Genomic DNA, 25,468 nt, shown 5'->3' on the forward strand with positions numbered 1-25,468 from the left:
TTATAAGTACAGATACAGAAATTCAAAAGGAAAAGGTAAATCAATGAATTGTCTATTTAGAGGTTCCATCTCATACAGCAGTCTGGGGAGGAACATCATCTGATGCAGTCTCCTGGTCTGTATGCTCGTTCAAGCCGTCTTCAGCACAGCATCTCAGCTTCTTCTTCCCTTTATCTTCTTGTAAAAATCCAGATGTCCACTCTCCTACAAAATTGACCTTAATATCATTTTAGATGACTATTCCTAAGCTTTATACACTTATCACTCTTACAAAATCAAAATTGGAACTTTGGCCAATTGTTATGTTTAATAAATTCACATTAAAACCCAGTTTTTACATTTTACATTAATTCACTATTCATTTCCCCATCAGGAGGATGAGATTTCACTGAGAAGTCAACAGCAGGTTCCAGTACTTAAATACAACATTTTTAACACAATACATATCACATCATAAAACAATTCCAGCTTTTGGTTATTTGATGCTTCTTTTAAAGCATTTGCAATTTAGACTACAAACCATTTTTCTTTTAACATTAACCAACTGAGAGAAAATAATAACTATATATGGTAACTTCACAAGCCCTTGACCTGATTGTCTCCACACTATTACTAAGAATTAAAGGGCCCTAGCTTACTGTTGTTGGTCTAAAATCCTAAGCCTAATAGTTTAGACTTAACCTCAGATTAACCAACAATCTATTATTTAATAGATCTGGTATTAAGTTTACAAAACTTTTGATTGTAGGAATTGCCATTAAGAGTAGGGACATTTCAGGGAAACAACATCTCCCTAACTTCATGTCAGTTAAAGACAGGAGTAGATTGTCAACTGGCATTCAGTCAGGCTTAAAGTCTGCCAGGTGTCAGTGGGGAAATTGAGTCAGGAGAATCCTACCTCAGCCCAGGCTGAACAGCCACTTCCCCACCCTTCCCATGTGCAGTTCATACCAGCATCTCACAGGCTTACTGTCATCATGGATCAGAGGCTCAGACCGCCTTTCCTGCTATCCATACCTGGACTTAGACTCAGAACAGTCAGTTAATAGTCCCATAAAATCTTAAAATAACAAGCTCCAATAATCAAGTTTCAGATATGACTATAATTTCACATTGGTTAAGGAACATCTTTTGAAGCAAGTCTTAAGTCTTAACTCTTTCTAGTTCCTGATTAAATAACAATCTTAAAATCAAATTTACCATTAAAACCTTAAGTTATTGCTCTAATAGATCTCCAAACTAAAGATATCTCTGATTTAGTCTCAGTAACTTGATTCAGTCAATTTTATTTACTCAATTAGTCTTTGTAACAGGTAAAGACTTTATTCCAAGTTGGGACCTTTGTCCATTACCCCCAAAGAGTCTTAGTCCCATTTGTCTAAAAGGGTCCTGGAAAACCTCACCTTATCCCACATGAACTGGCTCTCTAGATGCCCACAGAAGCATATCACTATGTCCTATCAATCCAGTTCTCTGGGTTACTGGCCACTCCCATCAAGACCACCTGGCGTCACCCTGGACTTCTTCCTCAGTCCCTCTGTAGATTACAAACTTTGACCTTTTTTAGTTGAATGATGGCTTGGGTTGAATTCATTTAAACAGGGCCCAGCGTGTTGTTGTCTTTGGGTCCTCAACGGTTCCATACCATTACAGTTAAGTTTAAACAAAATCACATTTGTACTTTGGTTTCATCTCCACCTTATAGTCAGACTCAGAAATAGTCAAGTGGGAAACTTTAAAAGAAGTGTTCCTTTTCAAAGGAACACAATGGAGAAACAGAGCCAGAAGGTTCCCATCCCAGGCTGAGGAGAGGATTGTCCCCTGAGGCTTGTACATTAGATGACAGGTTTCATTAATCAAAAATTTTACCAAGACCCACATCTTAAATTTGTCCCAAAAACCAATCACTAGAGATTATTTATCACCAACACAAATTACTGGTTCAGGAACTCCTTATACAGCTTATATTTTACATGGAGATTGCAACTTTAACAAAGTGAAGGGCCACATCACTTGGGTGATTAATTTAAACCCTCCAAATCTCAGCCACCCCTGGGTGGGCATGGGACCACTCCTCTCCTTCCACAATAGAAAGAGTTAACATCTCTCCTCTGAGCAACTCCAGTTCAGATTAGACCTTAAGAAGTTCTTCAGTAATGACTGGACTTCAAAAGGAAAGTGGGATGGGGCCAGGAGACTTTCTTAAAATTTACCTCAGAGCTTCCTGGAGCCATAAAATTTCTGGTCTCCTTAATCTTGTCCCTTATCTTCCACCCCCACCCCCCCATAAAACCTGAAGTTATTTTGACAAATTAGTTTACAAATATAAATTTGATAGGTACAAAATATTTTTTCGTACAACAGATATCTTCCTCTGAAAACAGTTTACAATTTATCACAAAACCCTCATATACATAATTGGCAAAAATTACAAGATCTAAAACCCAAAGCCTTTTCACATTTAGCCATAAGCTTCCTTTTACATACTTTTGTAAATGCTTGATTAATAGCAAAAACAATTTTAGTTAAAATTTCCTTCTTAACAGCAGAAATAAACTTTTAACATACTTAATACAACCTTAGATGGAACAAGCTTGAAAATCACACCCATATATTTATATAAATATATGTATATATTTTTAAAAGAATTCTCATTTTCTCAATAAGAATTCTACAAGGAAACTCTTACACAAAATTCATAACAGTTTTTTTAACCAATTCATCATTAATTTAACAATGTAATTTCTAATATAACATTTAGATTTACTTAAAAATTTAAACTATTTAAGTTTACTTAAAACTTTAAATAAGCCATTAACCATTCAGCTGAATGCACAGTAATTCCCTTCCTATCACCTGATCTAATAGTCATCTCAACTTTGATTGAGCTATTAATTAAATCAAGTTAAGTGATTTTTCTTTCTTTCTTCTTAAAATACTTCCTCATATCCTCACTACTTACTGAAACCATCTGAAAACAGAACCATCCGGAACTATTCAAGCCTTTTAATCTGCCTTTCATCTTTGCAATCAAAACCTTTATTCATCTTTCCAATTCCATTACTCAGACTATCCAACCTTCCTTCACATTTTAACTATAACTGTCTGCACTGGATTCTCATTCTAGCTTAAGCAAAGCAAAAGTTAACTCTACCATTATATAGCAAACATCATCATTTTCACTGCTTATTTATAACCAAATATGAGTTTAAATTATCAAATTTCCATCACATCCTTTTTAAAACCCTAATCTATAACAAACTCCAAATTTAAAAATCCTGTAACAATTACATTAGATTAATGTTGCATCTAACATATACCCATCCCTTAGGTTAAGCACTTTACAATCATAAGTGAGAAATAACAATATCTTTCTGCTTAATCCTGACAGGAAGAACATTCTTAGATGCTGCTCGTTATTCCTTCAGGACAGATTTTTAACTTGAAATTATATCAAACCTGGATTTGTAATCACTAATGAAAAACATTTTAGCCCTCCTTTTTTAAAAAAAAATACTCTTGCTACTTGAAAGAAAACTTTATTTATAACTTCCCATAATAATCTCTTTTTTATACTACTTCCTTAAAGATCTGAAAAGCCCTCTTCCAGCTCCCCTTCCCCCTCCCAGGCCCAGCAGACCAGCTTTCCCAGTCTCATTCCAGCCTTTAAATCATATGTGGGGGTAAGCTTCCCCTTGTCCACATGGTCTGAGCACATGGACAGAGTTAATGGTTCTAAGAGAAATCACTGAAGTTCTAAAGTGAATTTATAATTTTACATACATAGTCTTGGTCAGATATATTTACTTAATTTAAACATAAAGTACAGATTTTAGCTTTGAGATTTCATTAAATCAAAAGTCAACTTTCACTCCAGACTGCCTGTCCTTTATTCTGCTAATTTCCATTACAAAAAGAGATCCTCCTTTAGGTAGAAAATGGTCTGCCACTCCCTTATCTGAGGCAGAAAGACTTTCCCAGATTCAAAGTTTTAAATGAGATTAATCAAAAAAACTTCCCTGCTCAGGCAAAGGGCCTAAATAATTTAATACTTACAAAGAGTGACTTCCAAGCATAAGACTTGGGAGCTCAGTAACTAAGAGTAATAATTACAAATCACAGTAAACAATTTTTAAATTTTTAAATCCAACAACCTTCCATAACTTTGTCTATTGGTTTCCCAATCAAGCTAAACATTCTCTTAAGTGGGATGGGGGAGGGGAAAGGAAGTACAAGGTCCAAGCACATCCCACCCATATTCTTCCCCTCCTTTTATAGTAACCAAATACTCACCACCTCTTCCAACTTCTTTATTCCTTAAAAAGAAACTTAGAGGTTAAGAACCTAACAATTTAATTTAATTTAGCAATTTCACTAATAGAGTCACATTTTTTTTTAAGTTGAATACTCTGAAAAGAGCCAAAATCTTTCTTTCCATATTCACAACCTGGCCAGAATGCAGAAAGAAAGATTTTTTTAAAAGCAATTTCTTAAAAGTTTTCAAACTTTCTGTTAACACTATTCTCAAGCCATACAGTAAAGCATTTTTTCTCCTTTTTTCTCTCTCCCTAGCCCATTCACTCATCTGAGGCTTACTTTACAATTTAACAAAACACTTCACAAACACACAAACAGACAAATGCAGGACAGACAGAGCAATACATATCCTCTCTTTTTAGGAAATAAACTAATTTTAGATTAGACCAGTCAAAATCCAATTATTCATGTCAATTTACTCTGACTGATTTCAAGCCAGTTTCAAAAGGATTCTTCCCAGAATCTAGATTTCTAGATTCTCCATCCTCCCCCCTCTTCAGAGCAGATAGAGGAAGGATTCCAGCATTCCTTCATATGGGCTTCCGAAGGAATACTCACAGGACGTATTCACTCATCCCTTCCCTGATACCGAGTGCTCACATCCCATCTTAAGACTTAGGGCTCTGAAAGCCCCCCAAAAGGGTGGTCCTGCCTAAGATAAAAGGGGCACATAAGGCAGTACTTAGCTGCTGATTTTCTGGCTGTTGCTCAGGTCCCTGACTTACATTGCCTCCAGCCATTCAATCCATTGTTTCAGCTGCATTCCTGAGTTTACAACAATTCCAAACAGTCTCAGAGAAGTTAGCAGTCAGAAGAGGGGAACCAGGCCTATGGGTGTCTGGGCCACTGAAAAATCAATAGGCGTGCTCCCATTCCCCACAAGCAAGATTCCATCCTAACCTTTCTGATGCTAAGGATCCCGGATAAGCCCCCAAATTGTTAGAAGTAAGCCATTTAACAAGCCGCCAACTGTGAGAAATGTGCTGACCTTAAATAAAAAACAATACCTGTCATGAAATCAGGAAGGCCTTTGTTAATCTTTATGTCCGTTCCCCCTGAATGGACAAGTAGCTTCCCCAGTAAGGTTACAGACAGATTACAGGAAGACTACAATACATGGAGGAAGATGGGGCTTCTCATACTGTTTTCTGAACTTTGGATGTCCCAAGACACTGTCCTGGGGCCATGTGACTCCATGTTCTCCTCTCTGATAGGCCCTTCCCCTCACAGCAACTTGGGCCTACGCCTTAGTTTCTGACCTCTAACCTGTCCATGCTAGGTCACAACCCCTATCACCTAGGAATGTGGACAACAGAACTTTATTTCCCACACAGGAAGAACACAAATTTGCAGTACAAACATCAAAATTTTGTTGAAAAAATCACCCAAATAAGACTGTAGCAATGAGAGCCACGAACATTTTTAACAATAATGCAATGTCACATTTCTGTGACATTCTGAAAAAAAACATCAAAACCAAATGTCGTTAGATAGATTCCTAGTCAGAAGTGAACATAAGGAAAAAAATCAGTGAGTCAAAACATGAAAGTGATTCTAAAAAACAAAAATAAGTGAAGGCAGTAGTGTTAGTCTTATGTTAGTGAAAGTAACATAAGAGAGAACACGCCCAATAGAAATCCCCGATGTTCTCATAGAAGGAGATTCTCCTTCCAAGCAATAACTCATCTCCCTCATGGCAGCCATGATTCTTCTCAAAGGTAAAGTGCAGGTTATTTTATTTTATTTTTGGTTTATATTGCGTACTAATCATTGCTATTGTATTTCAGGCACATTAGGAAAAGCTTACTTAAAATTATAAATAATGATTTTTATATGAATATTTTTGGGGATGTGGTAGCGATCATCTGACTTTACATTGTTTTCTATGGGACAATTCACTTTGCAATACAAACAAATTGCATGATGAACAGAATCTCAGAATGAATTAAATTTGTAAATCAAGGTTCTACTGTAAGTTTCTTAAAGGCAGGTACCTCCTGTCTATCTTTTTGCTTATATTTGTTTCCAGTGCTTAGCACATTGCCTGGCACATAATAAGTACTTAATCAATATTTGCTCACTGATTGACTCTAACAAGTATTTCTAGGACATTTTAACCAGTTTTGGGCTAAAGGGGATATCCATACCCAGAGGGATCAGCCCTGCCTCCCCCTCTCCTTGCCCCCAGCAGCAGGAGTTATTATTGATATTATTTTCCAATCTCTGCTTATTTAACTTTGCATGAGTTCATATAAGTATTTCTGTGCTTCTCAGTAGTCTTTTTATTTGTTGTTTCTTATAGCACAGCTATATTCCACTCATGTACCTTAATTTGTTTAATTATTCCCTGATCAGTGAGCATTCACTTTGTTTCCAGTTCTTTTGCTACTACAAACAAGTTGCTGGCATACTTATTTGGGTATATTCGATGTATTTCTTTTTGTCATTGATCACATTAACCTTAGATTACTCCTAGCACCTTTGCTTCTCTTCATATAGGTATAGAGTATCACAAAACTGTGTTGATTGGGTCCACTACAAATTTATGTTACATAATCTCAATTGGGAACTTACTGTGGCAAGGTAATCCTTTTACACTTCTCTACTCTGTTCACCTCTCACTCATCACAATTCCAAATCTTTATGTTCCTCCTCAAGACTTCCACAGTAGCTCCTTCTCCCATGCTCTCAAATGAAGACCTCACATATTTTACTGGAAAATAAAAAAGAGGTCAGTCAACAGGAGCTTTGTCTTCTCTTCTTCTCATCCCATACCATTTAGATGTCTTTCTCCACTATCCCTGTCAACCTTGCCTTGAATGAAGAGGTGACTCTTTTCCTTGCCAAGGCAAGAATGGATGAACTCTTGATCTCTCCCTCTCCTGCCTTTTCCAGTACATTGCTCCCAATATCATTCCCACTCTCTTTATTCTTCAATGTCTCCTTGCATACTGGCTCCTTTCCAGATAGGCATCTGGCACAAACATGCCTCCACCATCCTTAAAAACCCTCATTTGATCCAATCATCCCTGCCAGTTATCATTCTAAATCTTTCCTCCCTTTCTCCACTAAATTTCTTCAGAAACCTATCTAGACCAGATGCTTCCAATTCCTTTCCTCTAACTCTTTTCTCAACCCTCTACAGTTTGGCTTCTGACCTCACCATTCAACTGAAATCACTCTTTTCAAAGTTAAAAATGATTTCTTAATTGCCAGATCTGATGACTTCTTCTCAATTGTCATCCTTTTTGACCTTTATGCTGCCTTTGAAGATGTCAAAGTGACACTGTCAGTCTTTGTCTGATTATTCACTCTTTCCAGGTTTTCATGACACTGCTCTTTCCTGCTTTTCCTTCTACAGGTCTGACTACTCCTTTTCAGTTTTTTTTTCTGGATTTTCATCCAGATCATGCCCACTAATGGTGGATTTCCTCCAAGGCTCTATCTGGAGAAGAGGGACCCTTCTCTTCTCCTGTACACCCTTGCTTAGTGATTTTAACAGCTCCATGGGTTCAATCCCTCCCTTTCTGCAGATGATTGCCAGATATATATCCTAATCTATCTCCTGAGCTCCTATCTCATAACAGCTGTCTTGCGGATAACTGAAATTGGATGTCCTTTAGACATTTCAAACTCAACATATATCTAAATAAAACACCATCTTTCTCCTCAGAGTCTCTCCTATTCCCAACTTACCTACTACTATTGAAGGTACAATTGCCCTCCCAGTCACCCAGGTTCATTGCCTTGGTGCCCTCCTTGACTCCTCACTGTCACTCTCAGTATTTATTTCATGCCTCCTATGCACCAGGCTCTGCGCTAAGTGCTGATACAAAGAGAAGCAAAAAAAACAAAAACAAAAACAAAAACAGAAAACAGCTTTTGCTCTAGAGGAGTGACTGAAAGGATGGTGGTACCTTTGACAGTAATAGAGAAATTGGGTAGAGATTGGGTTCCATTTTGGGGAAAGACGATGAGTTCAGTTTAGGATATGTTGAGTTTAACATGTCTAAGGGACATTGAGTTTGAGATGTCTAATAAACAGTTGAAGGTGTAAGTTTGGAGTTTAGGAGAGAAGTTAGGGCTGGATAAGCAGATTTGAGAGTCATCAGAATAATGATGATCATGGAATCCATGTAAGCTGATGAAATCACCAAATGAAATAATAAAAGGGAGAAGAGGCACCAGGTTGGAGTACTGAGAGATACTCTCTGTTAGTGGATATGCCCTGATAAAGATACAGCAATGGATCAATGAATAGGCATTTATTAATTCCTTCTATTTGCCAGGCACTATGATAAGTGCTGGGGATACAAAAAAAGGCAAAAGACAGTCCTCAAGGAGCTTCCCTTTTCATGAAGGAGACAGAATGTCAATAATTATGTGCACCTTCTGCTGAAGGCTTTTTGTCCTTCCTGACACATTCCCTCTGAGCTAACTTTCCTTTTACAGCATATATATTGCATACATATCTAATTATTTCTAAGTTATCTCCTCCAGTAGAAGATGAGCTCCTTGAGAACTGAGACTGTTTTTCCTCTTTTTGTATCTTCAGAACTTAGCAGAGTGCCTTGCTTGTTGCAGGCACTTAAGAAATATCTGTTTCACAACTTACTTTCACTGACTTCCTTGTGCTGTGGAAGAGATTGTTCTAAGAGTTCTCTCTTTGAAGAAAATCTCTCAGTGGCATGGTGCTATCTAAATGGCTGTGCAGAAATAGAGATATTATAGAATTGCTAGCTACTGAAGTTTATATTTTTTTTCCAGTGTAACACATTTCATTTCATTAAGTAATTACCATGATCACAAAAGCTATTAAGATGAAAGCTTGGATTTCAACCTATGACTTGTAACTCTAAAAGAGAGGATCTAAGAGCAGACTTTGGCAGGGAGATAGGAATTGAGGGAGAGGGATAGAGTCATGTAAGCATTTATGTAGCTTTTCAAATTTATGACCTATATATACAGTTGTACCTAACAAATGCTAGACTCATTTCTTTTTAGGGGTGATTGACATCAAGAAAAGGTCCGTTGGGGTGCTTTGAACATTCTGTCAAATGACACTTTCTCCCTTCTTTGGGAGAGAACTTCATGAGGCCTTCCTAGGAAGAACTAGTATGGGCCCCCAAAACATTTGTGGGCTCTGGGGAATTCCTCAGAGCAGATGGCTTGCAACTCCCATACATGTACAGAAATAACTCTCTCTTCTGTCTTCCCTAACCCCTACTTCTTCTACTTGACAGGTAGGCATTATTATTACTGGGACCGTACAGTTTTGCTGACATCCCATTGGGCAGTGACATCCCAGCTCTATCATGATGCTTATGTTATATATTTGGTTTGTCCAGCAACCCTGCTGGTGGTCTTAGAGAAAAAAGATCTCAGAGCTCATGTAGAAGGATGTGTTGCTTCGCAAGGATTGAAAGGCAAATTATACCTCATTGTGGGAATGTTGCAGCCTCATTCATTTTCTGAATATTTCTGACAGCAAAACATACCCCTGGATTTTTCTTTGAAGTAACTTTGATCATTTATTGTATTTTACCATGGTGCTAATGATATAGGTAATCTTCCAAGGCTGCTTATATCTCTGAGACATAACAAAGTATTGTAACTTTACTGACACAGTCAACTCAGAAAGACACCATGAATGGGCCATGCACAAGAGTTGACCACACATGTTGTGAGGTTGGGATTTGAACCCAGATTTTCTTACTATAAGTTTATTTGTCTTTCCACTGCATCACCCTGCCTCCTTTGGCCTAGGACTCTGGAATTCCTCTATGACTTTATTCTTCTATCTTTTTTCTTTCTGTACTTCAATTCCACTTTTTTCCAAGTCCATCACCAGATTCATTTTCCTGCATTTGAAATCTTGTCTTTATAGTCAACCAAATTCAATTCTATTTGAAATCTCTTGTCTTCCTGCCCTCTAACTACCCCAGCCATGGAGTGTACTCCTTCTCCCAACATCTCTATTCCTCCTCACTGCTGGATGCTGCTGGAGGAAAAGTCATGCAACCATACTGATTAGCTCCACTAAAAATGTGTGCTGCTCAATCTTAACTCATCCCCTACTTCAGTGTAGCAATCTTTCTACTCTTCTCTGATCAGTGAGAACACCCTCCCTACAGTTTCTTCCAAACTTTTTCTTCTCTCTTCAAGACTCCTAACCATCTCTCTCCCTTAGTCCTAGATCTTTCCTTCCTTTCACAGCCAAACTCTTAGAAAAAGTCAGCTACATTCATTGTTTCCATTTTCACACCCCTCACTCACTTTTCAGTCCCTTTCAATCCAACTTTGAACCCTGTTGCTGAAACTACCCTTCCCAAGGTTACCAACACTCTCTTAACTGTTAAATCCAATGGTCTTTTCTCACTCCTCATCTATCTTCGCCTCTCTTCCCCTGGGATTTTTATACACTGCCTTCTCTTGGTTCTCTTCCTACCCATCTGGCTGCTCCTTCTCTGGCATTTTTTTTTTTTTTTTGGAAATATTAGTCATGTCCTGTCCCTCTATACTCTTTCTCTCGGTGATCTCATCAATTCCCATGGGTTAAGTGATTATCCTTATGTAGACGACTCTCAAATCTATTTACTTAGAGCCCATCTCTTTTTGTAATTTCAGTACTGAATCATCAACTCCCTGCTAGACATCTCTGACTGGATGTCCCATAAACATCTTAAACTCAGTATTTAAAAAATGAAACCCATTTACTTCCTCTCAAAACTCATGCCTCTTCCTAAGTTCCCTGTTTCTGTTGAGGGTACTGTTGAAGTCAGGGAACCCTAATGTTGAGGTTTGGGGTACTTGAGACCCAAAACTACTGATACCCCAAGTCCTGCCAGAATGAATTTGACCCAAGCCTTCTTGCAGTTGAAGAAAAACAAAGTTTATTAAAGATTTGCCATATTGGGTTGACTCTTAAGAAGTCCCACCATTTGTGAGACTTGTTGGGCTAAATAGAATCTGAGCTAGATTGCATTTAAGCTAGATAGAATCTGAGTGCCTTCATGTAGGCGAGATGGAATTTATATGCAGAAAGAACATGGGAGGGATCTGGGGGTGGTCTAGTAGTCTAAGGTGATGGGAGGAGGGGTTTAGGAAGGTTCTTGGGGAGGAGTCCAAAGAGGATCTTAATGGGATTGGAGTGACTGATCAAGGGTGGGAAACAGCTGTAGGCAATCAGAGAGGTATCAGACAATGGAGGGTTTGGATGGGAAGCAGGTGGGGCAATCTAGAGGTAACAGATAATGGAGGGCCACGCTAGATTCAGGGTAACAGATTTGGGTATGAAAAGTCAGATTAAGTGGGAGAGTTCAAGGAGGTTCCCAGAGTCTGTACCCCATTAGTACCACCAACCCTCCAGTTACCTGCATTTGCTGCCTCAGTGTCATTTTTTACTCTTACCTCTGGTGGTCTCGTGTTTACAACTGATTGCCACGTTTCATCAATTCTGTTTCCGTAACATATTTCACATCTGTCCCCTAATTTTTTTGTGTGGGACAACTAGGTGGCACAGTACGTAGAGTGCTGGGTAGATTCTTTTTCCTGAGTTCAAATCTGGCCTCAGACATTAGCAGTATGACCCTGGGCAAATCATTTAACCCCATTTGTCTCAATTTCTTCATCTGAAAAGTGAGTTGGAGAAGGAAATGACAAACCACTGCAGTATCTTTGCCAAGAAAACCCCAAATGAGGTCACAGAGAGTTGATCACAACTGAACAACAACCTCTTCTTTTTATTCATATGGCAGCCACTGTGGTTCAAGCCTTCAACACCTGTAAGTGCTGGACTATTGCAATAGGAGTAATTGATCTTTTTTGCCTCTAAGCTTTCCTGTCTCCAATCTATCCCTGTAAAGGATGGGATTTGTGTTTAGTTGACCACTTACTTTCCAGTTCACTTGCTCTCTCTAATGCCACCTGTACTGGCGGTCACTTCTTTGCCAGGTCACCATCTTTTTGACAGGTTAGCCAAGAAGTCTTCCTCCCCTTGCCCTGTGTCAGATCGAGTAACAAAAATCTGCCACTGTTCATTCTTTTTTAAAAAATTTATTCATATCTTTTTTTTATCACCTTCCTTTCCTAACATGTCTTCTTTTCCCCTATCCAGAGATTCATTCTCTAAAACAAAGAACTAAAAAAGAAGGAAAAAAATCAGTTGAGCAAAACCAACACATCAATCAAATCTGATGGAATAGTCACTGTTGCATATCCATGGTCCCCCACCTCTGCAAAGAAGGGAGGGAGGTAAATTCTCATATATCTTCTTTGAGGACAAGCTTGACCATTTCAGTTATGTAATATATGGTTTTAGTGCTTTGTTGTTTTAAAATAATTTTTATTTTGAACTTAAACTCAAAAGAGGGCATTTTTATACATAGTAAAACACAAAAATATGAAAATATGAATCTTTATTTTATGTCACTTGTATTTTAAAAAGTTTGTAATTTGCTATCTTCTAAACTGTCTGGTTTGTCTGTACTTCCTTCTGAATTTCCTTCTGTTCTCTTCTGAACATTTAAAACATGTTTCAACGATCCTCTTTTTTGGGGTCCCTATTGGTACCCCAACTCCCTAATTAAAAATAAAGGGAGAAAAAAGCCCTCCTGTAACACGTAACTATAGCCAAGAAAAAAATCCATGAAATGATCATGTCCAAAAATGTCTCACTTTCTGCACCTTGAGTTCATCAACTCACTGTTAGGAGATGGGTGTGAGGTAACATACTTCATCATCAGTCCGCTGGAGTCACGATTGGATTGATCAGAATTCGTAAGTTTTTCAAGGTTGTTTTTCTTTATGACGTTGTTATTGTAAACAGATTTCCCCCTAGTTCTGCTCATTTTACTCAACTTAAGTTTTTGCTACCCAGGATTCCCTGAGATCATTTTTTTGTCATTTCTTATGTTGCAATAATATTCGATTACATTGATGTACCACAATTTGTTCAGTTCTTTTCCAGTCAATTGGAACCCCCTTTAGATTTTTTAGTTCTTTGCCTTTCCTTTCCTTTCCTTTTTTTCCATTTTAACCGTCTTTTCAGGATCAGAAAGTTTGTTTTGATTGCATCTCCCCAGGTATTAGCCTCACTTTTAACCTGTCCCTCATTTCTCTACTTGTTTACCTGTTGAATTTGTTGTATTTCTATACCATTGTGTGTATATGTGTGTGTTTGTGTGTGTGTGTATACATATGTTCACCTGACTTTGTTGCTTTCATGTAAGAATGAGGTTTATTTGATGTCCTCTCCCCCTGTTCCTTTCTCTATCTTTGTATCCTCTTCTTTTCAAACATCCCAATTAGGAGAAATAGCAAGTTCTACCCTTCTTTTTCCTTTCTATACCAGAAATTCCTTTTATCCTTTCTCTTTCCCCTATGCTCTTCAGAAAATTAATCTATCCCAGGTTCTATGTTTTTCTTATTTGATTCCCTTAATACTCTTGGAAGACTAAGTTCTTAATGAGCACATGTTTCGACTCCCTGTATGAAAATGTTAGCACTATATCATTATATAGTCCCTTCCAATTGCTCAAATATATTTACCTTACTAGGGTTCTTTAGGCAGGTAGGTGACACAATGGATAGAGCACCAAGCACCAAGTCAGGAAGACCTGAGATCAAAGCTGGCCCCAGACACTTTATAGCTGTGTGACCCTGAGCAAATCACTTCACCCTGTATGCCTCAGTTTCCTCATCTGTCAAATGAGTTGGAGAAGGAAATGGTAAACCATTCCAGTATCTTTGCCAAGAAAACCCCAAATAGGATCACAAAGAGTTGGTTATGACCGAAAATGACAGAACAACAACAAAAAGATTTCTCTTGGGTCTTGTATTTGTACTTCAAAGTTCCTGCTCAGCCCTAGTCTTTGCAGTAGAAATCATTAGAAATCTTCTATTCCAGAACTGTCAAACTCACTGCTTCCTTACAACACCACAGAACTCTCCAGGGCAGCCTCAACCATATAAAAATGTAATTGGGAAATGTTTCCCAAAATAAATAAAAGTAAAATATAACACGATTAATGTCAATTAGTAGTTTACTAAAGCAATATGCTATTCTTTCTATTACAGTTTGACATCACTGCTCTATTCTATTATGGGGTCATTTTTTTCCTCTTTGAGACCATACTCAGTTTGGCGGGGTAAGTTATTCTTGTTTGTAAACCTATCCAACAATATCTACCTTAAATTTATAGTGAAAAGCTGCTAGGGCTTATTGACCTGGAATGTCTTTTCTTAGTATTTGAAATGCCTCTTTCTGGATGCTTCCAGGATTTTGGTTATGACATTTCCGGGACTTTTTCTTTTGGAATTTCTTTTGGAAGGTGACAGGGAGATTCTTTCAAATGAGGTGATATCTGTAAAGGGCACTGATTATTGTAAAGAATTTTGTCTGGCTCACAGTAGCTACTTAATAATTGCTTGTCTTCTACCTTCCTTCTCTTTCTATCTGTACTTTGCCTTCTGGCAGTTTTCATTTATGATTTCTTGAAATGTAGTCTCCAGTCTTTTTTTTAATCATGGTTTTCAAAGAATTTGATGATTCTTAAATTTTCTCTTCTTGACCTACTTTTCTAGGCCAGTTGTTTTTGTTATCACATATTTTACATTTTCTCCTACTTTTTCAATCTTTTGCTTTTTTCTAACTTTTCTTGCCATCTCATAGAGATTTTGATTTCTGTTTGTTTTAACCTAGTGTTCAGGGAGTCTGTTACTTGGGTAAGACTTACGATTTTTTCTTCTAAGCAATTTATCCTCTTTCCAATTATTTCCTCCAGAGTTTTATTTCATTCTAAAAAAAAAATCTTTCACTTCATCTATATTTTGATGTAGTCTTTGTGGAAAATTGATTTTTTGCTTTGAATTTCTACTTGCAGTTGTTATGGAGGTTGGAGGGCCCTCTAGATTTACAATAATGTTTAATACTGATCAATGTCTTTATTTGGTATCCACATTTCTACTGCTTTAGTTCCTGAATTAGATTTGTGCCAGTACTAGCCTCTTCTCCCTGCAATGCTTTTGAGTGGAATAGTTGGCCCTGGTTCGTCTCACTCTGCATCCCGTAGGCTCTTGAGCTGACCTTTACCTCCCAGTGTTAAGCGCCTGTGGATCTCTGAGGTGCAGAGTTCTAGGCTCTTCAGGGCTCTCTCTGTCATCTTGGGAGGGAGAGTGAGGGACTGCAAAGCTCTGTGACCCTCAGCGTTCTGGCCTGACGACTGCCACCCTGGTCTCTCCATTCTGTACCTGTTGCTCTGCCTGGGTTTTAGTTCCAGGGAACAAGATGCCCTCACACTGGACACCTTTGGGCTCCCTCCACATTTCCTTCCTGTTAGCTGTCTTCTCTGGTTAGATTGCCCTCTTTGAGGTCAGGGATTGTCTTTCTTTTTATTAAATGTATCCTGGGTGCTTAGTATGGTTCCTATCACATAGTAGGCATGAAATAAATGTTTATTGGATTGGATTGAATTGGTTTGGACTGATCACTACCACTTCCCTTGACTTCCAAGATCCACCCTGTGGGATTTCAACAAGTCTGGGGTTGGAAGTTCCTCTGGGAAACTCTTTACTCTTGCTGCCTCCAGTCATACATTGCAGGGTACAGTATCTCAAGAGACTTCAGGATAGTTTTCTTGTACCTACACTGACTTTTCTAGCAGTCTCCTTTCCTATTGCCCAGTGAGTAGCTTCTGATAATATTTTTGAAACATTTTGGCATGAAAAAAGTTCTTTATTAAAAAAAAAAGAAAAAAGTTCCTTATTGTGGTTTCTCATTGGATTATTTGATTATTTGATCTGGTGTAAACTCTAGGTTTTTTGCTGAGATGACTTTGTGGCAGACAGCCATGTTGGTTGGAAGTTGTCACTGCCCATTCTTAAAAGTCTCCTTTCCTCTTCATGGGCACAAACGAAATACTGTCCTTCATTTTATTTATCTCTTTGCTCAACTCTGCCCTTGTGCAATCAACTTGTTCCATGGGCACATATGACTCATGGGAATTGGAATTCTTGTTTTCCTCCGGTAAGTATTCTCATTCTGGGCTCAACTTAGTTCTTCTCCATCTACCTTGGCCTGTTATATGTTATGATCTGTGATGTGCAAGTAACATTCGCTATCAGTTGTATTATGAACAGTGAATACAAGGGCATACCAAAGGAAGTCAAAAGCCAAAACAACTTTACCCACAGTAAAACTTTGTTTTTGGTCCCTTAACCTCTTCTTTGTATATTTCTGTATTCCAGTTTTGTTACCCTTTCTCTCCCTCTCCCTTCAGTACCCAATGCTTTCATGCTTCGTCTCCATTTCCACCCTCATACCATATATGTCCACCCTGAGGTCATTTATTCACACTGATTTTAGAGTCCAAAGACCTGGGTTCAAATCCCTGGTCTGCTACTAACTATGGCAAATCACATCACCTCTCTGAGGTTCTGTAAGATGGGGATAATAAAACCTCCACCATCATGATGGGAAATGGTTCACAAAATAAATAAAAGTACAATATAATACAATTAATGTTAATTTGATGGGGTCATGATAACAATGAAATAAGATAATGTGTGTGAAAATATGCCAGAGATTATGTGGAAAATGGTAAAATGCTCCAGAAATACTTGATGTCATGAATGGACCTAGCACTGTGATTGTACATTCTAGGTGTTCAGTAAATATTTGGAGGGATAAATGTCCTCTCCGCAACCATATTATTAAACAATTCTCTAAGCCATGACAACATAGCTCCCTTCCAGAATGAAAAGCTTATTTGTTTTAAATAAAAACAGAATGTTAGGCATACCATGAGCTATAAATTCTCCACAGGGTGCTCTTACTTGGGTGTTGCTTTTCATTGTAAGGGCTCTGAGGTGCATTTTGATTTTTAGAAAGATGCAATAACCTATTGTTCCTGATTTCCCCATTAATTAGGCCCAAGGCTTCATGGAGTAATGTCCTCCCCACCCCACTTAGTCAAGTGCACATTTAGCAGTGATTTGATAAAGAACATTATCTGAATTACCCAAATAAAATGAGAAATGTAGGGGATTAAATATCAAGGCGGGCCTGGGCTGCTGAGCTAATTGAGGTGATCAGTGAGATGAAGATAAATCTTGTTCTTCTCCCAGATTGTTCCCACTGACACCAAGCCTGGAGCACCTTACCTGGTGTACAATTTATTTAAGTCTTTTTGTTTCTTAGGGCATATAATCCGCCTAGATAGAACAAGGAGCTGAAGGAGAAGCAGCTGGTGCTAACAGCTATAATTCTAAACCACAGCATTTTCAAATAGCTAAAAATAGTGAAGGGCAATAAAATCCCAAACCTTGGGTTGTTGGGATAGGAAGGGAGGGGATATGAGTTAATTCCAATCATTTCTGTGGATTTATGCACGCTTTCAGGATATTGGATTTTGGCTTTAAATGTCTGCTTCAGGTAGTAATTTCAGTAATTAAAAGTTAGGCATCCCCATGGCAAATTCATCACTCAGAGAGAAAATTATTTTGCATATTCTAATGAAAATGAAAATAGCCCCACTCCAGATGGATCCTGAGCCAGCTCACTAGCAGCCTTTCTACTCAGATAGACTACAGTGGTATAATCTGTTCAGATGTGCATGAACCTGTCAAGGGGGGCTGAAAAGGCAGAATGGGGAAGAGTGGGGAGCTTCTTTCCCAAGTGCTTCTCTACCTTCAGAATAGGGAATTCCATACTTTGTGCTTCCAAAGTGAAATTCTGAATCTTTGTCAATGATTTAAAGGATTTAAATTAGCCAGACTCCCAGGGTCATCTGGGTTGGCGCAAACCAGCCCATAGCATGAATCCCAAAGGACTGAGAAATGATTAGCTGGTAATGAATACAGGGCCTGCCTCTAAGGAATGGCAACTGACCTTATTTTGCTGTGAGAGGAGACAAGGTTGTCACATAACCATGAGCTCTCCATAAGAAGGAAATGACAGTGTAATGGTCCCAGCTTGTGGAGTTGAAGGAAATAACCTTCTGTTTTCCCAAATCTCTCAATTTGCTTTACAGATCATGGGCTCATCGGCTCAGAACTGAAAGAGACTTTAGAGGAAGTCTAATGTAACCCCTTCATTTCACAGAGAAGAAAAGTGAGTCCCAGAGAAGTCACCTAGAGTCACACAGATAGTAAGTGGCATAATCAGGATTTAAATTCAGAGAACCCTCCTAATTCTCTAAAGTGAGAAGGACAGGGGTACCACTCCACATACAAGTAGGCTTATTTGGCCCCAGAAAGGTAATGTACTTGGCATCAGAGAGACTTGAGTTCAAATCCTGCCTTAGATGCCTACTGGCTAGGTGACTGTGTCTGAGTCACTTCACCTTCCTCAATCTTGGTCTCCCCAGCTAGAAAATAAAAATAATAACAGCCCTTCCCCTTGAGGGGTTGTGGCTAAAATGAGATAATACATGTAAAGTGCCATAAAAATCATAAAATAACACAGAAATGTGAACTAAGATAACGATAATGGTGGGCAAGTGCTTACCTCCCCTAGAGAAACAGATTCTGGATGTTCTGCCATGCTCTCCACCCATGCCCTCCTTCAGATCTTGCTCCATTTGGGTTTGGGATCACTCTCCAACCAAGCCAGCACAGAGTGCCTCCACATTGTATAATCTCTCACTTCTTGTCATTTCGGCGGAGAGTATCCACTTTCCCTGCTGCCAAACCATGTCCTCTCTTCACACTCTGTTTGGTACCCGCACGTCTGTGCCAGCCAAGATAAGCACGGCTCTTCACATTCACATTTTCTCTAAACCACTGGTGCTCTAGCTTCACACAGGAATTTAATCTGATTTGCACATTGTCCCAGGAGAAGGTTGGAGGGGACCTTCAAAGCCTTCCCCATCCATGCTCCAATCTAAATAAGCATAGAGGATTTGAAGAGCTTAAAGGGAAGAGCTTTGATATTATCTGGCCTGACTCATTTGGCAGCTGGGTGCAGCAGCGGGTAGATCAGTGGCCCTGTAGTCAGGAAATTTTTGTTGCTCAACTGTTTCATTCGTGCCTGACTTTTCATGACCCCATTTAGGGCTCTCTTGGCAAAGACACTGGAGTGATTTGCCGTTTCTTTTTCCAGATCACTTTGCAGATGAGGAAACTGAGGCAAACAGGATTAAGTGACTTGCCCAGGGTTACACTGATGTCTGAAGCCAGATTTGCATTAAGGAAGATGAGTCTTCCTGACTCTGGACTGTCCTGGCACTCTATACAATGTGTCATCTAGCGGCCCTTCCTCCAAAGGACAGACTTTCAAAGGTTTCGTGACAGTTATCATATCCCCCCAAGTCTTCTATTTTTTTTCAGCTAAATAATACTAGTTCTTTTTCATCAGATAGCTAGATGGATAAATAGACAGATTTATTAAGTACTTACTATACGTGAGACAGTGAGCTAAACTCTGGCAATACAAACACAAGAAAACAAGATGTTTCCTAATTTCAAGAAGTTTTATTATAATAATTTAAACAATAAAAGGTTCTGGAGAGAGGGCAGTGATTTCAGGAGGAGAGCATTTGTGAATGGGCAAAGCCACTAATGAGATGGAACAATTGGAGAATGAGTGGGGTGTGTGTGTGGGGGTGTGTGTGTGTGTGTGTGTGTGTGTGTGTGTGTGTGTGTGTGAAGTGGTCAAGACTGACTTGGGCTTCTCAAGAAATGGTTGTGTTAGGTGGCCCAGTGGATACAGCAACTGATCCTGGAATCTCATCTCAAACACTAGCTATATGACCCTGCCCTGGGCAGAAAAGAAATGATTGTCTTAACCAGGACTCCCAAACAAGAGAGTACAGCCCAAGGTGGAGTCATCCCAAGCTGGGCAAGGCTGCTGAGGAGGTAGAGTTAATTCAATGGGTAGTTAAGCATGGCTAGGGACCCTCAACAAATGGCAATCCCACCTGGGATTCATCAATCAGGAGAGCAGGTCTCAGGGGAGAGTCAAGGCTATAGCAATTCTCATGTAATATGGTTTCAAGACTGTTTACCACTGGTTGCCCAGTCTTGGATACACACCATTTTATCAATGTTCCTTTTAAAATATGGTGTTCAGAAATGAATGGAATACTTTACATGTAGGCTGATTAGTATAATCTGGACACTCTATTTTTATTAACATGACCTAAGTTTTGCTAATCGACTAATTATATAACACTTTGGGCTCCTGTTCAGATTTTCATCAACTAAAATGTTAAGAATTCTTCATGCAAATTTCCATTAAGCCATATTCTCCCTATTCCATAGCTGAGGAACTGCTTTTTAAAAATAACCAAAAATGCAAGACTTTACTGTTACTGCTGTTAAATTTCATCTTGATAGCTTTAATCTTTCTTTTCAAACTTCAAAGTCATTTTGAATCTTGAGTATTTGTCAAGTAATTGAATCCTCTAAAGGCTCTCCACTGGCTACCTCCGAATTCATCATATGAGTGTGTATACATATCTGTGTATGTGTATGTGTATGTATGGGTACATGTTATGCTCATAATACATATAACACACACATCACATACTATATACATATGTATCTCAATCCAAAGCTCATGAGCCCCCATTTCCATTGTATCTCTGCAACCAAACTATAACACAACATATGACATCATAGTAAGACAAAAGATATTTACTTAAAACAGAGGGAAAGGTAAATGGCAGCACTGACTCAAGGAGTGAACTCTCACAACACCCATTTTCCAAACTCTTGAGTTTACTTGACTCCCCAAGCTACTTTTCAGCACAATATTATCTTCTAGGGATTGGGAAAGGAATGTTACCAAGTTGCCCACTTGATGGACATTGAAGCCCCAATACTTAGAAAGCAATTTTTCCACATCAATGTTTACACTTTTCTTATACATGGAATATTCTTAGTCTTTCCCATATTTGGTAATGGGGTAGGCTTGGTAAAGGGATCAACACACCAATAGGGGATTGTGGTGAGGTATCCTTAACTCCATACTTTCCTTGGTAATGTCATACATAAAAACCTGATAGGTTTGATCTCAACTTCTTCCCTTCCCACTGAACTGGCAACTGTGCCTTTCGGCTATTTGAATCAATGTGGGTGAAGGATAACCTACCTCACCTCAACCAAGTTCCTTCAAGGACAAGAATAATTCCCAGTCATCATGTGACTAAGGAGGCAGCTTCCTATCACAAACACAAAAGATTATGAAACTGAATGTAGGGTGTGATACTTTTTATTAATTCGGCAGAGCCTGAGGGAGGAGGATCTCTATTCACTTAATGGGGATCAGACTCCCCTCCTTCAAAACTGACTTCTTTCTGGCAAAGTTTCCAACACTGATCACATCACCACCAAGGAGGTGAAAGGGAGAGGATACATGGCTAAATATGTGACCCAGTTTCTTCCTGACTCCTTTCTTGCTTTCTATGGAAAGGAGATACTGACTTTTGATGAGTTTGGCAGATTCTGTGCTGTGCCCAGGGTCCCATGCCTGCCTCATCAGAAGCTATAAGCGAGTAGCCGAAGCCTGACTTTGTGACCTCTTTCTTCTCTCTGCTAGGAACATCCACATAGATACATGTCCCCAAATGCCTGGTTGGACCTTGGAGAGGTGATCGAATGGTTTGTTCTTTCTAGGAATAATTGTGTGTCTTATGTTCCCATGATCATTGTTAAGAATCCGTTTTTTTATTTTATAGGCAGTGTTATTGATACATCCATATGTTGCTGAGCTTATAATTCCCCAGATGGTCTATGTATTTCGAAGTTCAACTTGTACTAGATTGATATATTCATTACTGAATGCCCATAAGGTTTATATTCTGATGATCTCTATTAAATCTCTCCAGAGGTTTAGCTTTGCAGATATGCCAAGATCAAAAGAGCTCAGCAGTTCTAGCACCCCAATAGTATTAAGGGTGCATCAAGTAGCCGGTAAAAGTTGGGGGTTTCATTTCCTACCAATCCTGCTAACATAGTCCTTCTACTTGGGGCCTAAAGAGGGGAAATATTTCATGCTGTTGCTTTTACAGAGACCACTGGCACCACCTGAGCCAGACATAGCCCCCCATTTTCCTCCTCTTCTCCAGCAAGGCACCAAGGTCCCATGGAACATAGGTGGTTTATGGCAGAAGAAAAGCACCTGAAGTCAGAAGAGAGTGCACAACAGTGACAGGAGTAGCCCAATGGAGCTGGAGAGTTCCAAGTTCTTTTAACGTCTTGGACCAAAGGAAAGAAGACATAAAATGAAAGTGACTCCTCTCTTGGAACTGGATTAAGTTCCCAGGCAGAATGTGTTCATGGCTGGGTGAAAGATCAGGCAGTCATTCCCCTACCCAACCCTCCAGACAGTAAAGTAGACTTCACACTTCAAAACTTGAAGGAGAACAACTCTTTGGGGGCAGTTAGGGTGGTACAGTGGTTAGAATAACAAGCCTGATATGGACAGAGAGCACAGGTTGAATTGAATCAGAAGGAATGAAATCTATAAAAAATAAAATTAAGGGGTGAGAGAGGAATATATTGGGAGGAGAAAGGGAGAAATGGAATGGAGCAAGCTACCACTCAAAAAAGAGATAAGAAAAATCTTTTTCAGTGGAGGAGAAAAGAGAGGATATGAGAGGGGAAAAGTGAAGCTCACTCTCATCACATATGACTTAAGGAGGGAATAACATGCTTACTCAATTTGGTATGAAAATCTAGCTTACACTACAGGAAAATAGGGGAGAAAGAGACAAGTGGGGTGAGGGGGATAATAGAAGGGAGGGCAAATGGGAGAAGAGAGTAATTAGAAGTAAACACTTTGGGGAAGGGACAAGGTCAAATGAGAGAATGGAATAAATGGGGAGCAGGATAGGATGGAGGGAAATATAGTTAGTCTTACACAACATGGCTATTATGGAAGTCTTGTGCAAAACGACACATATATAGACTGTATTGAATTGCTTGCCTTTCCAGTGGGGATGGGTGGGGAGGGAGGAAGGGAGAGAAGTTGGAATTCAAAGTATTAGAAACGAATGTTGAGAATTGTTATTGCATATAATTGGGAAATAAGAAATACAGATAATGGGGTATAGAAATCTATCTTGCCCTTCAAGAAAAGAGAGAAGATGGGGATAAGGGAAGGGAGGGGTGTGATAGAAGGGAAGGCACATTGAGGGAAGGGGTCATCAGAACGCAAGGTGTTATGGGGTGGGGGAAGGAGAGAGTTAGGGAGAAAAATCGGAACTCAAACTTTTGTGGAAATTAATGTCAAAATCTAAAAATAAATAAATAAAACTATTGAAAAAAAAAAGAAGAATAGCAGGCCTGGAGTGAGAAAGACTCATCTCCCTGAGTTCAAGATACTTACTAGCTGTGTGGCCCTGAACAAGTCCCTTAATCCTCTTTACCTCAGTTTCCTCGACTGTAAAATGATCTGGAGAAGGAAATGGCAAACCACTCCAGTGTCTTTGCCAAGAAAACCCCAAATGGGGTCATGAAAAGTTGGATGTGACTGAACAACAACTGAAAGTAACCTCTTTAGAATATCCAGAGCTCTGTGGCTCAGCAGCCAATCAGGAATCTTATTCTGTCCATGAATTGTACATGGTCTGAAACTAGTTTCACATGTGTGGAGTGGGGGACACCCACTATACTCTTTTTTAAAATTTACTTATGTGTTTACATGCTATTTTCTGTAAATAGAATGAAAGTTCTCTGGGGTCGGTTTGTTATTTTTTCTATATCTTCAGGACCTACTATGGCACCTGGTGCACATTAGGTATTTAGTCATATTGAATTGAATTTCAGTGTGGACAAGACCCTTCAGCATTACAACAACTCATTGGTCATAAGGCAAGGTCTTCATGTATAGTGTCCCGGCAGTTAGATTAGTGACAGTAGAAGACTGTGATTCATATTCACTCTGTCATTGTCATTTCAAACACAAAAAGGCTGCCCAAGACAAGAGGCCATTTTGTGTTTTCCTTTGTCTGACAGATTGATTTGATCAAAGAACTCATACTCTACCAACGAGCTGGTGATGAGCTGCTCTACAGTTATCTCTGTTGAACCACAGACAGTAGGTATATTTTGCCATCAGGACCAGGAAAAGTTTTAAAATCTTTCCAGCTTGATGGAAACTGTCCAAGCTTGTCCTCCACTGGCCTGATCTTTGAGAAGCTAGTGTCAACAAAGTAGGGCTTGCAATTCATTCTTGGGTTCTGGACTGAGATCACACATATTTGTAATTCCATAATTTCTTTCTGTAATGGTGAAAGGACTGAGAAAGAATCTGGAGGAAGTCAGAGAAAGTGTCTGAGCATGGGTAGCAGTAGGTCTACAATTTCTAGACATCCCCATGTACAGTGCCTCCGTAAGGATTTGCCTTGACTTTCCACAATAATCTCCTTTCCATAATTGAGCTCCAAGGGGTCCAGCTGTACATTTGTGGGTTTGTGTGTGTGTGGAGTGTATGGCTTTAGATTCCTTGCATTAATGCTTCTTCTACATTCTGGGTAATTGTATCAGAGGATATGTATGTTTCTTTTTCTTTTTAGCTCTGGGCCCCCACCCAGAGTCAGTGCTCTGGTAAAATGCCTTAGTATTGGAGCTCTGTTCTCTGAAGATGCTCTTTCCTCAACTGTTTTCTTCAAAATTTTATTTCAGTAAGTGTACCCAGACTGGCTACGGTCTGTGGTTAGTACTGTTTGTAAAGATAAAGTGAATGTGTGTTTAGAATGTAATTTTATTGATAAAGAAGCTGCTGACTACTTTTGCATTCATAAGTTGCTAAGGCTTGGTCTGTGCTTCAGAGGCTGGTCTTTCAAGAAACTTACTTTTGTCAATCCTTTAAAAAAATTTTTTTCATCTATTTTATTTTTATATCACCTTCATTTCCAAATATATCCCTCTCCATCTCCTCTTCCCAGAAAGACATCCCTTGTAAAAAAAAAAAAAAGGATAAAAAAGAGATGGGAAAAAAAGCGATTCAAGAAAACTAACCAACACATCAACCAAATCTGTCAGTGTATACAGTACTCTATACCCACAGTCTCACTTGACCATAAATTCCCTCCTCATTCTTGTGGTCTGGATAAAGTCCAGCTTAACAGTGTCCTCCCTAAATTCTGGTGCCAAAAACTAAATGTAACACTGCCAATGTTGTCTGGATGGCAGAGTATAGTTTGAC

The 25,468-nt window shown here is 39.0% G+C and overlaps 1 long non-coding RNA gene across 2 annotated transcripts in view; it reads left to right on the top strand.

Annotated features, from left to right (window-relative positions):
- Positions 1-22,656, top strand: part of LOC140501531 (uncharacterized) — a 41,335-nt gene extending 18,679 nt beyond the window's left edge. Inside the window, exons 2-5 of one of the 2 annotated variants that reach the window (XR_011966219.1) lie at positions 14,395-14,465; positions 18,348-18,464; positions 21,857-21,918; positions 22,386-22,656. This is a non-coding gene — a long non-coding RNA (uncharacterized lncRNA). The remainder of the gene's footprint in view (positions 1-14,394; positions 14,466-18,347; positions 18,465-21,856; positions 21,919-22,385) is intronic. The other variant, XR_011966220.1, reaches the window with a different exon arrangement.
- Positions 22,657-25,468: the final 2,812 nt, after the last annotated feature.

The sequence above is a fragment of the Notamacropus eugenii genome, chromosome 4 (genome assembly GCF_028372415.1).
Source record: "Notamacropus eugenii isolate mMacEug1 chromosome 4, mMacEug1.pri_v2, whole genome shotgun sequence".
Classification (NCBI taxonomy): domain Eukaryota; kingdom Metazoa; phylum Chordata; class Mammalia; order Diprotodontia; family Macropodidae; genus Notamacropus; species Notamacropus eugenii.